This window comes from Neomonachus schauinslandi, chromosome X, assembly GCF_002201575.2.
Source record: "Neomonachus schauinslandi chromosome X, ASM220157v2, whole genome shotgun sequence".
NCBI classification, from domain to species: Eukaryota; Metazoa; Chordata; class Mammalia; order Carnivora; family Phocidae; genus Neomonachus; species Neomonachus schauinslandi.
Genome location: NC_058419.1, coordinates 89,888,727 through 89,902,419, shown reverse-complemented (window position 1 = coordinate 89,902,419; position 13,693 = coordinate 89,888,727). Strand labels below are relative to the sequence as shown.

At 37.1% G+C, this 13,693-nt stretch overlaps 1 pseudogene; it reads right to left on the bottom strand.

Moving 5' to 3' along the window:
- Positions 1-6,431: 6,431 nt before the first annotated feature.
- On the bottom strand, positions 6,432-6,947 carry LOC123323409 (annotated as a pseudogene).
- Between the last annotated feature and the right edge of the window lie 6,746 nt (positions 6,948-13,693).

Genomic DNA, 13,693 nt, shown 5'->3' with positions numbered 1-13,693 from the left:
CTGAAGTACAGTTTCAAGTATGATTGTAGCTATAGATATTTTGTAGATGTTCTTTACCAAGTTGACAATGTTCCTCTCTATTTCCTAGTTTGCTGAGAGTTTTTATCAGAAATGGGTCCTGGGGAGTTGCCTGGGTGGCTCAGTTGGTTAAGCGTCCGACTCTTGATTTTGGCTCAGGTAAGGATCTCAGGGTTGTGCAATTGAGCCCCGTGTTGGGCTCCCCGGTCAGCGGGAAGTCTGCTCGAGATTCTCCCCCCTCCCCCTTCTCTTCCTCTCTCTTTCTCAAATAAAGAAATAAATCTTAAAAAATGGGTGCTGGGGATTTATCAAATGATTTTTCTGCATATATTGATATAATCATGATTTTTTCTTCTTTAGCCTGCTGATGTGATAGATTATATTGATTGATTTTTGAATGTTGAACCAGCCTTGCATACCTGGAATAAATACCATTTGGTCATGGTGTATAATTTTCTTTTATACATTGTTGGATTTAATGCTAATATTTTGTTGAGGATTGTTGCATTTATATTCATGAGAGATACTTGTCTATAGCTTTCCTTTCTTGTAAGGTCTTTACTAGATTGTGGTATTAAGTTAAATCTGGCCTCATAGATGAATTAGGAAGTATTCCTTCTGCTTCCATTTTCTGAAAGATATTGTGGAGAATTGTTATTATTTCTTCCTTAAGGATTTGGGAGAATTCACTCGTGAAATTATCTGGCCTGATGCATTCTTTTAGAAGGTTACTAATTGTTGATTTAGTTTTTTAATAGGGTTATTCAGCATACCTACTTCTCCTTTTGTGAGTTTTGGTAGCTTGCATATTTGAAGGACTTGGTCTAAGTTATCAAATACGTGGGCATAGAGTTGTTCATAGTATTCCTTTATTACCCAGGGGATTGGGAATGATGGCCCATCTTTCATTTCTTTTTTTTTTTAAGATTTTCTTTTTTTAATTTTTTATTTATTCATGAGAGACAGAGAGAGAGACAGAGGCAGAGGGAGAAGCAGGCTCCCCGCGGAGCAGGGAGCCCGATGCGGGACTCGATCCCAGGACCCTGGGATCATGACCTGAGCCGAAGGCAGACGCTTAACCGACTGAGCCACCCAGGCGTCCCGGCCCATCTTTCATTTCTGATATTAGCAATTTATGTCTTCTCTTTTTTCCTTGGTTACCCTGGCTAGAGGTTTTTCAATTTTATTCGTCTTTCCAAAGAACCAACTTGTGGTTTTGTTGCTTTTCCCTATTTCCTGTTTTCAATTTCACTGGTTTCTGCTCTAATTTTTATTACTACTTCTTTCCTTCTCCTTGCTTTAGTCCTAAATTGCTCTTTCTTAGTTTCCTAATGTGGATTCTTAGGTTACAGATTTTAGATCTTTATTTTCTTAAAATATATTTAATGCAACAAATTTACCTCTACACACTAGTTTCGCCCACATGCCACAAATTTGGTAAGTTGTATTTTTATTTTTATTTAGTTCCACGTTCAGACCCTGACCATATTTTCTTAGATTTATAGCTAAAACTTTCATGGGGGGGGGCTATTGTACATGGTATTATTAAAATTTTGGTTTCTACTTGTTCATTATTAATGTCTAGAAATATAAGTGTTTGGATGTTGATCTGGTATCTGTGAGCTTGCCAAACTCAGTAACTTTAAGTGCTTTTTTTGCAGATTACTTGAGATTTTCTATGTAGGTAATCATGTCATCTGGGAATATGCATAGTTTTATCTATCCCTGTCCAATATGTATAACTTTTATTTCTTTGTCTTGATTCATTGCACTTGCTAGTGCTTCCAGTATGATACTGAGTAAGAGTGATGAGAGTGGGCATCCTTACCTTGATCCTAGTCATAGGGAGAAATCATTCAGTCTTTCACCATCAAGTATGATGTTAGCTATAGGGTTTTTAAAGCTGTCTTTTATCAGGTTGAGAAGTTCCCTTATATTTCTTGCTTGCTGAGAGTTTTTATCATGAATGGATGTTGAATTTTGTCAAATGATTTTTCTGCATTTTTTTTTGGTATAATCATTTTTTCTTTAATCTGTTAATACAGTGGATTGCATTGACTGATTTTCTGGTGTTGGAACCATCCTTGCATTCCTGGAGATAAACCCCACTTGGTGTGATGTATTTATCAGATTGCTGGGTTAAATAGCTAAGATTCTATTGAAGATTTTTATATCTATTTTAAGAGGGATGTGGTCTACAGTTCTCTCTTCTGGTATTCTCTTTATTTGTTTCTTATATCAGAGTAATGGTGGCTCATCAAATGAATTGAGAAGTGTCCCCTTATCTTCTTAAATGCATAGCAGAATTCTACAGTGAAATTAGCTGGGTCTGGAATTTTCTTTTTTGGAAGAATTTTAACTGCGAAATCAATTTCTTTAATAGATACAAGGCTATTCAAGTTATTTATTTTTTCTTATGGTGAGTTTTGGTAGGCTTTGCCTTTCAAGGAATTGGTCTAGTTTATCCAAACTGTTACATTTATGTGCATAGAATTGTTTTTAGCATTCTTTCATTGTCCTTTAATGTCTGTGAATCAGTAATGATATCTCCTCTTTAATTCCTGATATTTATCATATGTGTCTTCTCTCTTTTACTTGATCATCAAGCTAGAGGTTTACCAGTTTTGTTGATATTTTCATAGTATCAGCTTTTTGTTTAGATATTATCTATTGTTTTACTATTACTGTTGTTTTCTCTGTTTTCAATTTTATCAATTTTTTATCTTTTCTTTATTATATCCTTCCATTTGCTTGCTTTAGGTTACTTGTCTTTTTTTTTCATTTCTTAATTTGGAAGCTTAAGTTATTGATTTGAGACATTTCTTTTCTTTCTGTTTTTAAACATTTTTTTATTTGAGTATAGTTAACACACAACATAGTGATTCAACTTCTCTATACATGATGTAAGACCTTTCTTTTCTAATATAAGCACTCAATGCTATAAAATTTTCTCTAAGCACTATTTTGGGTACATGTCACATATTGTAATATACTTTATTTCTATTTTTATTCAGTTCAAAATATTTTCTAACTTTCTTGAGACTTTCTCTTTGAACCATGGATTATGTACTAGTGTACTGTTTAATTTCCAAATGTTTAGAGATTGCCCAGATATCCTTCTGTTATCAGTTTCTAGTTTAATCACGTTATGGTCAGAGAACATATTTTTAGTAACCTTAATTCTTCTAAGTTTAACAAAGTTTGTTGTATGGCTTAGCATATGGTTTAATTTGGTAAATGTTTCCATGAACACTTGAAAAGAGTATGTATTCTTTTTTGGGGGGGGAAGGTTGTATTAATGTCAATTGGATTCAGTTAGTTGATGATGTTGTTTATCCTTCAATATCTTTGCTGATTTTATGGCTACTCATTCTATCAATTGCTTAGAGAGGAATGTTGAAATGGACAGATATTGTTGTGAATTTGTTTCTCTTTTCAGTTCTGTCAGTTTTTGCTTCATTTATTTTGAAGCTCTGTTGGCAGTTGCATACACATTCAGAGTTTTTATGTCTTCTTGATGAATCATTATATAGTGTTCCTCTTTGTCCCTGGTTATTTTCCTTGTTCTGAAGTGTATTTTGTCTAATATTAACATGCCCACTCCAGCTTTTTTCCTTTTGATTGGTATTTGCATGTTATATCCTTTTCTATCCTTTCATTTTTAACCTACTTGTATCATTGTGTTTCAAGTAGGTTTCTTATAGACAACATATAGTTGTGTCTTTGTGTGTGTGTGTGTGTGTTGTTTTTAAATCCAATCTAAATATCACTGACTTTTAATTGGTTTGTTTAAATGATTTACATTTAATGTAATTACTGATATTGTTGTATTGTGCTGTAGCATTTTATTATTAGTTTCTGCTTTTCTCTTATGTGTTTCTCCCCGCCCCCATGTGTTTCATTCCTCTGTTTTCCCTTACTTCTCTTCTTTGAGTTATTCAAATGCTTTTTAGAATTCCATTTAAATCTCTCTATTGGGTTTTTGACTGTATCTCTTTGAATTGTTTTTTTTCAGTGATTGCTGAGGGGAATACCATATATACACCCAACTTTACACAATCTAATTAGCATTAATATCTTACCATGTCACAAAAAATAAAGAAAACTTGTGAGTATATAGTAATTTTAGTCTTTCCCCTTTATAAAGTTTTCATATGTATTATGTCTATCTATATTGAAAATTTCATCAGATAGCATTATGATTTTTGCTTCTGACAAATATTATATTGTTACACTAAGTTAAAGACAAAAAAAATGATCCATTTTATTTAGGCAGTTATTTACCATTTTTGTTGCTATTCAATCGTTATTGATTTTCCAGGTTTCTTTTAGTCAGTATTTCCTTTCTACTTGAAGAATTTCTTTTTTTTTTAAAGATTTTATTTATCCATTTGAGAGAGAGAGGGAGTATGAGAGGGGGGAGGGTCAGAGGGAGAAGCAGACTCCCTCCTGAGCAGGGAGTCTGATGCGGGACTCGATCCCGGGACTCCAGGATCATGACCTGAGCCGAAGGCAGTCGCTTAACCAATTGAGCCACCCAGGCGCCCCGAAGAATTTCTTTAAAGCAAGTCTATTAGTGATGAATTCTCTTAGATTTTTTTTTGAGAACATCTTTATTTTCCCTTTATTCTTGAAGGATATTTTCACAGGATATAGTATTCTGGGTTGACAGGCAGGTCTTTTCTTTTAGCACTTTAAAAATATTGTTCCACTCTTTTGGTCTCCATGGTTTCTGATGGAAAAAATCTGTACTCATTTGGATCTTTGTTCTCCACATGTAATATGTTGTTTTTCTGTGGATGCTTTGCAGATTTTATCTTAATCTTTCATTTCCAACAGTTTGTTTATGATGTGTATAGGCATGGTTTTCTTTCAGTTTATTCTCTTTGGGGTTCACTGAGCTTCTTAGATTTATAAAGTTTGTTTTCCACAAAACTTGGAGAGTTTCAGTCATTATTTATTCAATTTTTTTTCTCCTCTCCTTTTGAAAATTTCATGATAGGAATGTTAGACCTTTTGATATTGTTCCATAGGCCTCGAAGGCTCCAGTTTTTTTTTTTAAGCCCAATTTTTCAGATTGCATTATTTCTAGTGATGTATCATCAAATTTACTAATTCTTTCCTCTGTCATCACCATTCTATTAAGCCCTTTCAATTTTTAAATTTCTGTTATTGTAGCTTTCAGTTTTAGGATGCCATTTGGTTCATTTTTATAGATTCTATTTCTCAGATGAACACTTATATCTTTGCATTTCTTTCAAAATTGTTCACCCTTACTTCTTATAGCATGATCATAATAGCTGCTCTAAAATCTCATCTGGTAATTACAACATTTGGTTATCTCAAGGTTGGCATCTGTTGATTGCCTTTTCCCTTGACAATTATTCAAATTTGTCTGAATCTTTGTATGTTGAGGAATTTTGGATTGTATTTGGGCATTTTGAATACTATATATCATGAGACTCTGATTCCTATAAAAATCTTCCAAAGAATGTTATTTTTAAAATTTTGTTTCCACAGGCATTCAATGCAATTCCATCCAGACTGCAAGTCCTAAACCAGCTTCTGTGGGCTACAGTTCCTACGTCACTTCAGTTTTCAGAGCCATTGCAGTGCCCTTCCAGTTTGTATTTTTTTTGTACATCTTTGTTGTGTTCATTACAGCTGGTTTCACACACATGAGCAGTTTGGGACTGAGGTAGTACTTCATATAGAGATTTAAAAATCCCTATTGATAGCTTCATCATCTCAATAGTTCTCTCTGATTCCCAGGGTTTTTTTTTTTTTTTTTTTTTTTCTTCTAGTAGTTTGGCTAGAAAGCCAGAGCTTTAATGTCTCTACATTTTCATGCACTCCTTGTGACTGGGCCTAACTTAGGGCAAAGCAGTGAAAGAAGAGAGCCTGTGGGGCTGCCACTGCTGCTCCCATTACCACCACTTTTGTTCAGTGTAGTGCAGGGAAAATACAAAAAAGAGTCTTCCACTCCACAGGAGCAGCCTCTGTTATACCAGTGGAGGAAGGGGCTGCCTTTTCTTTGCTGGCACTCACAACAGCTTGGGACAATCTCCATCTTGCTAGGAGCAGGGGACTCTTATTTTGTTGCTCATGTTGTTGCATCAAGAGAGGTTTGTCCCCCACTCCTGCTTCTCTGGCCAGAGAAAGCAATTGGATCTGACTTTATCTGTGCCTGTTAGTTGTTTTGGTTTGGGGTTGCTACAGAGCTTAAGCCAGGATGTAAAAGACGGGGGCAAAAAGCCCAGGCAACTCATTGCTGGGTTGTCCTTTGAGTATTGAATTCTATATCTATCCACCTGCTCTTCTTCTTCTTTTTTTTTTCCAGCACAATTCTATTTAATGGAGGTGGGCAGCAGGATGTTCCACTATGATTAATTTAGTCCAGGGACCTGCCAACATTAGGTAGAGGAGAAGCCACCATCATTCTTTCGGGAGTAGCCTCCATTGGTGGCTGCAGTGTGAGGGGACACTATGGATCCCTGGATGCTGTGGATAGACTCCTTCTTAGGGTTGATCCAGTGTCTGATGTTAGCTCAGGAAGTGATGGAAGGTGGCAGAGGAGGGGGTAAAAGTTCTCCAGGGAATTGGGTCTTGATGATTCCATGGGTATCCTGGTTGGTCTCCTGGCGTAAGAGTATCTCACTTTTGTTCTTGAATGTCCCTGTGTGGTGGTTGTACAAGGCTGCTAAGCAGAAATCCAGGTCATCCTTTGGTATCTCAGGATCAAAAAAATAAACATCCTACCTCATGGAGGTGATTGTGGGAGTTGAGCTGAGCCGACTCCAGGGTTCCTGTTGCTGAGCAAGGTGAGCTGGGTTCTTCTACGGCAGTTTCTTGGAAGCCCGGAGTTTTCCCAGGAAGGTATCATCGTTATCCAGCGTAGGGTGCTGGAAGGGGTCTCAGGTGAAAGGCATGGTAAAATGCGGAGTGAGCCGCTGGTGTGAGGGATGGGAAGCCCGTGCAGCCACACAGCTGCTCTTATTCTTTTTTAGCATTTTGTGCAGTGTTCTTAGTTATAATCTGTTGGGGAGATAGTATAGAATGTATTCACTCCATTTTTACTAGACCCAAACTCACCTGCTTTGCTTTTACAAGCACATGATATTTACAGTATGAAAAGAAAAATATTTCGTTGGGGGAGTGGTTTTTTTTTTTCCAAATTTGTATTTAAATTCTAATTAGTTAACATATAGTTCAATATTGGTTTCAGGAGTAGAATTCACTGATTCATCAGTTACATGTGACACCCAGTGCTCATCACAAGTGCCCTCCTTAATGGCCATCACCCATTTAACCCATCCCCTACCCACCTCCCTCCATCAACCCTCAGTTTGTTCTCTATCATTAAGAGTCTCTCATGGTTTGCTTCCCTCTTTTTTCCCCCTTTCCCATATGTTCATCTGTTTTCTTTCCTAAATTCCACACGAGTGAAATCATATGGTATTTGTCTTTCTCTGACTTATTTTGCTTAACATAATACACTCTACCTCCATCCATGTCATTGCAAATGGCAAGATTTCATTCTTTTTGATAGCTGAGTAATGTTCCTGTGTGTGTGTGTGTGTGTGTGTGTACCACATCTTCTTTATCCATTCATCATTTGATGGACGACACTTGGGCTCTTTCTGTAGTCTGGCTATTGTTGATAATGTTGCTATAAACATCAAGGTGCATGTGCCCTTCGAATCTGCATTTTTGTATCCTTTGGGTAAATACCTAGTAGTGCAGTTGCTGGGTCGTAGGGTAGTTCTATTTTTCACTTTTTGAGTAACCTCCATACTGTTTTCCAGAGTGGCTGTACCAGTTATATTCCCACCAACAGTGTGTGTGTGGGGGGTGTTTTTTAAACATGAAGATTCTCAGGCCTTACCCCTAGACATAATAAATCTGGGAGTGGACTGAGAATCTAGATTTATGGAATATCCTCAGGAGATTCTGATGAAACAGTCAAGTTATGAACCTACTGTTTCTCATCTGATTTGTAGGCGTGAAAATTGAGGCCTAGATTGTACTTTGTCTACAACCCAGTTCATTCCTTATTACCCATGTTTTTTACCCTGTGTGTCATATTTTGTGCTAATAAGGAATATTTTACTACTGCATTAGGAGCCAAGCTCATTAGTGTAACATTGCATGTGTAAACCACAGGGTAATAGAATAGGAAAAATTAGTCAAAATGGCTACTTGTGACAGTTGGATCTGATTTCTTATAAACATTTTCCACCAGGAAAAGCTTCATAGACAATGAGCAGAGAAAAATAAGCAGGAAAAAAAAGTTTATAGAAATTCACAGAATTGAAGATTTGGGGAAGATTGCCCAGCTGAGTTATTTGGCTAAGAGAACCCAAATTGAAGGAATGGATCTGAGTCCTAGACAGACAAGGAGCTAGAAGAGAAATTTTCCAGTTTGGGCTGAGACTATAAGGGAAAAATGAGAAAGAAAGACTGGTAAACCAAAGACTAAATGTAGCCTAAGAATTGAGGCTAGAACAGCATTGGCTGACCTACTTGTGAAATCACTTACAAAATAAAGGAAGACCAAGATTAATAAGTTAAGCTCTATCGATCTAGTTTAATTTAATGGGACTCTGTACTTGTTTGTTCCCACATATATATCATTTTGTACACCTTAGATGGCTGTGCAGATTGTATACCACACAATTCCACAAGGCACCTACTCACATACACATCCTCCCTGGATTTATGGGCAACGGTGTGTGGTAGCCTTTCTTATATCCCAGAGATTTTTTGCTAAGCAGGAAAATGGTATCCTCTTCTAGATGACTGAGTGTGTACTGTGCTTGAAAGTCAGTTTGGGGGATGGGAGGCTAGTAGTGGAGAGTAAACTGGAAAGGCCTTAGTGTAAATTGATTTTAAGATGTATTGGGATCCAGGGGTGCCTGGGAGGCTCAGTCCATTAAGTGTCTGACTCTTGATTTCAGTTCAGGTCATGATCTCAGGGTTGTGGGATGGAGGCTCTAGTTGAGCTCTGTGCTCAGTGTGGAGCCTGCTTGTCCCTCTCTCTCTGCTCTTCCTCTCACTCTCTCTCTCTCTCTCTCAAATAAATAAATAAAGTCTTAAAAAAAAGATGTATTGGGATCCAGAAATGGTGAGGACTCATAAGCTGGAATCATTAAATTCTCTACTACTATAAACAACTTCCTTCCTTCAACATCTCCTTCATCACCTCCCAGAACAAGTTCCCAAGGGAGACATTTGGCCAGAGAACAAGGCCCAACAAACATACACTCTTTGTTACTATCATTCCAACATAACTCCTGGTGAGCCAAATTGAGTGACATGGGAGATCTTTTTTTTTCTAGATCTAAATCCCTAAAACCATTTTTTTTCTTATCCTTCTGTGTTAACCCCCAAATCTTTCAAATCTTACCATGGTAGTTGCCCATTCTTATGAAAAGTAGACTCAAAGCAAGAAAGATGGAAGGTGTATTGGAAATTGGGGCTGCTGTGGAGTGGTATGAAAAATCTTATATAAAGCTTGTTTCTCAAAAATGCAATTCTCAGTAAGTATTAGGGTCACCTCAGTATTTTGCCAAAAAAAAAAAATTCTTAGCAGGTAGTATCTTTATATGTCATGTCGCTACCTAATACTGCAAGGGTTTATTCCTGAAGGACTGTCTCTGTCCTAAAAAAGAATTTTAAAGGATGTTTTGATTTTGTCAAAAGAAATGTTTGCGAGTCACTTGGGGGATCCCAGAAAGTTAATTTATAAATGATAAAATAGTCTGCTACTTACCCTTTGACCCAGAAATTCTGCTCTTAGGTAATCTACCCAAGAGAAATTAAAACACATGTTCACACACAAAAAGTTTGTGAAAATGTTCATAGCAGACTTACTACCTCAAAACTTGAAACTACTCAAATGTCCAACTTTAACAGGGTAGAGAAATAAATTGTGGTATATTTATACAATGAAATACTAGTCAGCTAAAAAAAAGAAACAAAGGAACGAACTACTGGTATATGGATCATAATGGACATTATGCTGACCATAATGTTTGTGAGTGAAAGAGCCCAGACACAAAGAAGTAATAACAGAATGTACTGCATGATTCTATTTATGAAGTTCTAGAATAGGCCTAACTAATCTGTGGTGTGAAAAAAAGCAGAATAATCATTGTCTTTAGGTTGGGGTGTAAAGTGACTGGGAATGGACATAGGGGAACTTCCTGAGATGATGAACATGTTCTATATCTAAATAGGGAATGTGGCTTACCTAGGCATATATATTTGTCCAAATTACAGTTAAGATTTTTGCTTCCCAATGAACACAGATTTTATCCTTATAAAGAACTGTATAGGGATGCCTGGGTGGCTCAGTCGGTTAAGCGGCTGCCCTCGGCTCAGGTCATGATCCCAGGGTCCCGGGATGGAGCCTCGTGCCATCGGGCTCCCCACTCAGCAGGGAGTCTGCTTCTCCCTCTCCCTCTGCTTGTCCTCTTTCTCGCTCTGTCAAATAAATAAATAAAATCTAAAAAAAAGAATTGTATATAAATAATAATTGAGTGGGGAATAGAGAGAAGTATACAATAAAACAAGAATGGCCAGATGAGATTTATTATACTAGTTTGTTTACTGGACATTTTCCATAATACAAAATCAAAAAAACTCTTCTGGAGGTCTTGGGATCTGATCTGATTTCTGTTGTCCGTGTGATTTTTGTTGTTGTTGTTGTTGGTTTACTTAAAAGTTTGATTTTTTTCAATATGAATTCAAGAAAAAAAAGAATATCATTAATTCAGAAATCCCAAAGTAATTGATGCCCTTAAGGTTATAAGCTCCATCCCTGCTAGGTTTGTATACATACTAGCCTTCAGTTTTTATTAGTTACGTGTTTTTATAAAATTGATTTTAAGAACCAAATAAATGAATGCTTGAAAGACTCAGAGGACATTGTCAAAGTTTCCATGAGGATTTGGGGGGACGCACAAGTCTTGTTCTTAATGATAGCCAGACTATTTAAAACCTATGTTTTGCAGCTAGTCATTGACTATTATAGTGATTACTCAGAGAGAGAGAGTTAGACAATTATGGTCATCAGTTTGGATCAGGATACAATGTCTTCAGGTTCACCTCACAATGTCTGCCCATAGTAGACAACCAAACACTTGTTGATTGAATAGCAGTTTGACAAGAGGAATGCTCAGACAATGTGGCTTACCATAGGCTTCCCTATAGTCAATAAACTCAATTTTCCTTTGACCTTATAAGAAGATTTTCTCAATTAAACTGTATAGCCTACACCCCCACTCTCATTCATAGCCCTGGGTAGTGGTACTTCAACAGCCATTTGTTGGGCATTGGATAAAATATATTTGCAAACATTTTCCAGCTGTACGAATTATTTAACCACTTGTTAGATCAGTTTCTTCATCTGTAGAATGGGAATAATACTAGGATTTACTTCATAGGCATCTTGTAAGACTTAAATGAATAGGTATCTGTAAAGTATTTAGAAGAGTGCTTAAGACATAATACTATGAAAGAGATGATGATGATGATGATGATGATGATGATGATGATTTACCATGACTAATACCGATGTGCGCCCTTTCTTTCTGCTGAGGGCTCTTACTGCTTGAGTTAAGTCCCATATTCCCTTCTAGCATCCAGCTATTTTTTTGACTTTCCTCTTGCAAAAGAAAAGGGGAAAAAAAACGACCTTCAAATCCCCACTGTATAGTATAATTCTGTATATGTGATTTAAAAAAAGGCTTTTTTGGTCTAACATGGTGATAACTAGGGCATGTAATATTGTATTTGTCAATAAATGCACTAAGGTTCAAATAATTGGCTTATATGTAACATGTAGAAACATAGTATATTTGTTTCCTGGGGCTGCTGTAACAAATGATCACAAACTTGGTGGCTTAAAACAATAGAAATGTATTCTTTCACATTTCTGGAGGCCAGAAGTTCAAAATCAGTTTTACTGGTCTGAAATCAAGGTATTGGCAGGACCATGCTTTCTGGAGGCTCTGGGGAAGAATTCGTTCCTTGCCTCTTCCAGCTTCTGGTGGCTGCCAGCCTTCCTTGGCTTGTGACCTCCTCACTCCATTCTCTGCCCTTTGCAGTTACGTTGCTTCTTATTTTCCATGGGTGTCAAATTTCCCCCTGGCTCCCTCTTATATGGATACTTGAGGATAATTCGGAATAATCCCCCCATCTCAAGATCTATAACTTAACTGCTGCAAAGTCTTTGCCATAGAGGGTGACATTCACAGGTTCCGGGGATTCAGATATGAACCTAGCTTTTGGGACCATTATTTAGCTTACCACACGTAACTAATTTAAATTTAAGATTGACTGTAATATATACATCCCACTTGCCTTTTCCTCATTCATAGACCTCAGGACACTAAGATATTGTCCATGTAAATAACAACCGAGTGGACATTGTCAGTGAAGAATGAAATGTCATTATTCAAGAAAATGATGTTAATAATTCCACAATATGCTTCTGAAACAGATCAGCTCGATCAGTTATAACCATTTGTAAATATTGGAAAGAATTGCATGAGCATCTGGGTACCTCTGGGAATAATTTGGCCATTAAAAAAGACAGCAAAACAATGAACCAATCGAAAAACTTATCAAGTGTTTAGAAAAACAAACATTGTTTATACAGGTTACCCACTTTCCCGTTTAAACTCAAGCACTACAGAAATATGTTAAATAAGCACATTTAGCATACCCAGTTTATAAAACTGCCTTTTGTCAGTTTGATGCAAACTTCATTGGGAGAAATAAACAATAAATTCCAGAATTAATGTTCCAAATTGCAATTGCTGGAAGCAGGGAAGGACAGTGAAAAACCTCAAATAGGAATGACACTTAAAAATAAATCCTTGAGTGACTTCCGGGCTGTCTAATATCTATTTTCCCCAAGCACAGAGCATTTGTTGTCTCTCATCTGAAATAGATGGTTTTGTCTTGCTGGAGCTTACACATATGTACATTTGTTTATTCTCTGAAGGTGATTTTTCATCATAAGGTATTGGAAAGAGATTCTCTAGGGAAAACATCTGTTCAGCTATAATGCTAGCATCTGCCAAGTTAGGTGTGCTAAGAAAAAAGAACTTTATCTTGGTGGTTCAGGGACCTCAGATCCACAAGCTAACATAATATCAAAGACAGACAAGCTGTGTATTTCCTCTGTTCCTCCTGCGAGTAGTCTAGCTCTGGCCATGCCAGGCACAGGACACATGGTGAGAGGACATTTACTGGTCCTGGGGTCAATTCTGGAGGCAGATGCCATTTGGCCCATAGAGCAAAAGGGCCTCAGACCAAACTTGACACCTGCTCTGCCTTAGCATTTCCTTAGAACTTACTCTGTTGCTTCTGGTGGGCTTGATATTTATGGATCCAAGGTCTTGGGCCTGGCACAATGTGAGAGAGAAAGAGCATAGTGGATAGGAACACGAGCCCTGGAGCCAGATTGCCGTGGTTTGGGTGCTTGGCTCGGCCACTAACTGTGTTACTTGGGAAAGCTCCTTAACCTCTCTGAGCCTCTATTTCCTTATCTGTAAAATGGAAATAATTATTTCGGAATTGGATGTAAATAGATAAGAGGTATAAAAGCCCTATATGCAATCTGGAAATACATGCTCTTAGAACTCTTTAGAATGAATAGCAAAAT